We start from the raw sequence: 4,568 nt of genomic DNA, 5'->3' as shown, positions 1-4,568 counted from the left end.
TTAAGCACAAATCAAACCCTTTCTTAAAAGAATGTTTAGCATCCTAGCAGAAGTAAAGAATTTTCAGAAATAAATACAATGTGCAGGAGAGCAGTGGACTACAGAGGAGAGAAGATCACATTGAATAGAGACAAAGGCTTCTTAGGAGAGATGGCCTTGAAGCGGGATTTGGAAGAAATGGGTAGGATTTAAGCATCTAGCAGTGAGAGAGATGTAAACTAAGTTGCTAGCTTGACCTGGAAAGCATAATACATACTAGAAATGAATGTATTTAGATTCACTCATACACAGAGTAATTAATGGAAAGTAGATAGTGAAAGTTAACATCAGATGCAAATAAATTGCAATGGATCCTGAAGGTTGCAGGTGGGAAAAACCTTAAATGTCAAGCTTGAGAATTTGAATGGACTCAGCATGGAACCAGCAAAAACTTGTAAGAGTCCGTTAATTTCCAATAAATTTTTGAAAATGGGGTAAGATGGTCTTTTCAACAAATTACTGAGACAATTGGATAACAACATGCAAAAAGATGAATTAGACCTTTGTCCCACTCCACACTCAAAAAATTAGTTCAAAGTGAATAATAGAGCTCTATATAAGGATTAAAAATACAAAGCTTCTAGAAGAAAACTTTCATGACCTTGGCTAGGCAAAGAATTCTTAGGAAATACAAAATACATAATTTTTTAAAATTATAAATAGGATATAATCAAAATTAAAATTTTAAAATTTAATGTTGAAAGAATCGAAAAAGAGAAGCCAAGAAAATATACTGGGGGCAGGATTATGGAGCAATAGGTTAAGACTCTTCCCCGGGACACCTGCATTCCATACTTGAGTGCCTGGTTCAAGTCCCAACTACTCCATGTCTCCCACCTAGCTTCCTGCTGATGCACCTGGAGTCGGTACATGATGGCCAAGTACCTGGGTTCCTGCCACTCATGTGAGAGACCCCAATGGAGTTCCTGCATCCTGGATTCAGCTTGCCCAGCCCCAGCCATTGTGGAAATTTGGGGAGTAAACCAGAAGATGAGAGATTTTTCTCTGTGTGTGTCCTTTTCATTCTTCCTTCCAAAAAAAAAATAATCTTCAAAAAATAATTCTTAAAAGACAAATAGTAGGAGAAAATATATACAGATTATAAATCTTACAGAGGACTTGTATCCAGTATAAATAATGGATTCTTACTCAATTATGAAACAACAGCTCAATTTTTAGAAATGGGGAGGAAAATTGATATACAAATGGTAAGAAGTGCATAAAAGACACTCAACCTCATTAGTAATTAGGAAAAGCAAATTAAAACCACAATGAGATGCTACTACACACTTATTAAAATGGCTATAATAAAAGACAGTAACATACATTGAGGATATACAGAAAGAAAAATTCTTAAACATCATTGGAGTGGATGTAGAACAGTACAACCACTTTGGGCAACAGTCTGGCAATTAAAGAGTGAAAATAGTTACCATATCATTCCCTTCTAGGTGTATTTCCAAGAAAAATGAAAGCATATGTTGGGGCCGGCACTGTGGCATAGAGGGTAAAGCCACTGCCTGCAGTGCCAGCATCCCATATGGGTGCAGGTTCGAGACCCGACTGCTCCATGTCTGATCGAGATCTCTGCTATGGCCTGGGAAAGCAGTAGAAGATGGCCCAAGCCCTTGGGCCCCAGTATCAGCGTAGGAGATCCAGAAGAAGCTCCTGGCTCCTGGCTTTAGATCGCCGCAGCTCCAGCCATTGCCACCATTTGGGGAGTAAACCAGTGGAAAGAAGACCTTTCTGTCCGTCTCTCCCTCTGTCACTCTACCTCTCAAATAAAATTTTTAAAAAATGAAATAGCAGAGACAAATAACATCTGTCACATATCTACTATGGATTTGTTGATGAAGATTCCAGATAACTAATTTTGTGAAGATTTTTCAAGACTCTTGGTAAGGAGACAAAATGAAATTATACATAACATGAAAAGTATATATGACATAGTTATACACAGTGCTATTGTAATTTACAAATTGAAAACCTAATGACAAATGTTCTTATGCATTTTTTGAAGATTTATTTGAAAGTCATAGTTACACAGAGAGGAGAAGTAGAGAGAGAAAATGAGTTCTTCCATCCGCTGGTTCACTCCCCTTTGGCCGCAACAGTGGAGCTGAGCCGATCCAAAGCCAGGAGCCAGGCGCTTCCTCCAAGTCTCCAATGTCCGTGCAGGGGCCCAAGGACTTGGGCCATCTTCTACTGCTTTCCTAGGCCACAGAAAAGAGCTGGATCAGAAGTGGAGCAGCCAGGACTCGAACCGATGCCCATATGGAATGCTGGTACTGCAGGCAGCCGCTTTACACAGCCCCGGCCCCATAGGGAAACTTTCAACAGCTGTCCAAGTAAATGGGAGATCAGAACTGAAAACAGTTGTGGGAATGAAGAGGAAGGGTGAGATGGAAGAGCTCTCTAGGAAGCAGAATTGAGAAAGTGTCTGAGCCAGTTACAGTAGTAGGATCAGGTCAAAGATGGTTACCGATTTTTAAGACCTATAATTTAGAACAATTTCTTCTTTGGAAAGGGAAGAAGCAGAAAAAATTATGTGTTCAGTTATTTATGCTTTCCAAACACATTTTGCTCTGTAAAAGAGCTAGTAGCTTAATAAAAACTCAGTCCTTTATATCTAGTTTACTTCACATTTCTTATAGTATCTTCTCTTCTTTCCAAATAAAATTTTCCAAATAAAATGAGTATCTATTCTAAATATTCCAAATAAAATAAAATACTTTTTCCAAATAAAATTAAAATAGTCATCAAATTGTTACTCTCTGGCAGATGGAAAATGTGATGTTACATGGCTTGTAGTGGCTATCATCTTCTGTATAATTCATTTCCCAAAAATATGGATTACTTTTGGAGCTAAAATAATTCTAACTATGTCTATCAGTCATGATGTAGCAAGAACAAAATGTCACATATACTAAGGGAAAATCTTGGGCATCTTTGAAGTGTTCATTAGGTAATACTTATATTTTCTTCATTAGGATAGAAACATTTTCTTTCATGAAAACCTGAGGCAATGGGCTGGCACTGTGATGCAGTTGGTTGGTCTGTGGCCCAACATTGGCACTCCACGTGGGTGCTGGTTCGAGTTTCTGCTGCTCTGCTTCACATCCAGCTCCCTGCTGGTTGTTCTTGGGAGAGCAGCAGATGGTGGGCCAAGTATTGGGGCCCCTGTCACTCATGTTCCAGATCTGGATGGAGTTCCTGGCTCCTGGCTTCCAGCTGGCCTGGTCCCTGACTGTTACAGTCATCTGGGGAATGATCCAAATGATGGACGATGTCTGGCTGTCTCTCCCTCCCTCTGTAACTCTCTGCCTTTCAAACAAGTAGGTAAATATTAAAGAAGGAAAAGAGAAGGGAAGGGAGGGGAAAAGTTAGCCAAGAGGGAAGGCATGGACACAGCACTTATGATGGGGCTAGCTACATCTGAGTGCCAGGGTTAGATTCTCAGCTGTACTTCTGACACTTCAATTCTAACATCCTGACAATGCACACAGAGAGGCTGCAGGTGATGGCTCAACTAGTTGGGTCCCTTTTACCCATGTAAAAGACACAGATTGAGTTCCTGGCTCTTGGCTTTGGTTTGACTCAGCCCCAGCTGTTGCAGGAATATGGAGAGTGAACAGGGAGATGAGAGAGCTTTTTTTTTTTTTTTCTTGGTCTGTCATCTTTCTCTCTGCTTTTTTTAAAATTATTTTTATTTCAAAGTTTAATCAAAATTACTTGTTCATGGAATTTCCACATGTGAGGAGGTCTTTGTCACTATTACTGAAAAGACATAGTCCCTTGTCAGTGAATGAGAATCCAATCTGCTCCTCGGGTTACTTCTGTAGGTCTGAAATGCTCTAGGCAATGGGTTGTTAATAGAGCAAAGTGTATATACAATTCCCAAGCCAAATGATGGCTGTAAAATTACTCTTGCAAATGAAAATTCATGTTTGGAGACCCTATATGGGCTACACCCACTGTCACTCACAGGGGAAGACATTTAAGACAGAAGAAATCATATTCACACAATACATACCAAGACATGAGGTATTGCAAAAGTTAAAATAATCCTATACAAAGGCACAATTGGTTTCCTATATAAAGAATTATGTTTCAAGGGACTGGCGTTGTCATACGGTGGGTGAAGTTGCTGCTTGTGACACCATGTCCCCTAGCAGATTGCCAGGTGGAGTCCTAGCTGCTGTTTCTGATCCACCTCCTAGGTAATGCACCTGGGAAGGCATCAGATGTCCCAAGTACTTGGGCCCTTGCTACTCATGTGGGAGACTACAATGGACTTCCTGGTTCCTGGCTCCAGCCTGTCCAGATCTGGCTGATATGGCCATTTGGGTAAGGAACAAGAGAACACAAAATCTCTTTTCCTATCTACCTATTGTTCATCTTTCAAATAAATAAATCATTTTTAACAAACGGAGTATGTTCCAGGACAATTGGCACGGCCATTAAGATGCAGATTGTGATCCCAATATCCTCTATCACAGTACCCAGTTTCAAGTCCTAGCTCTGCTCCT

This window comes from Lepus europaeus, chromosome 17 (genome assembly GCF_033115175.1).
Source record: "Lepus europaeus isolate LE1 chromosome 17, mLepTim1.pri, whole genome shotgun sequence".
NCBI lineage: Eukaryota > Metazoa > Chordata > Mammalia > Lagomorpha > Leporidae > Lepus > Lepus europaeus.
Note: the sequence above shows the minus strand (reverse complement) of the source record.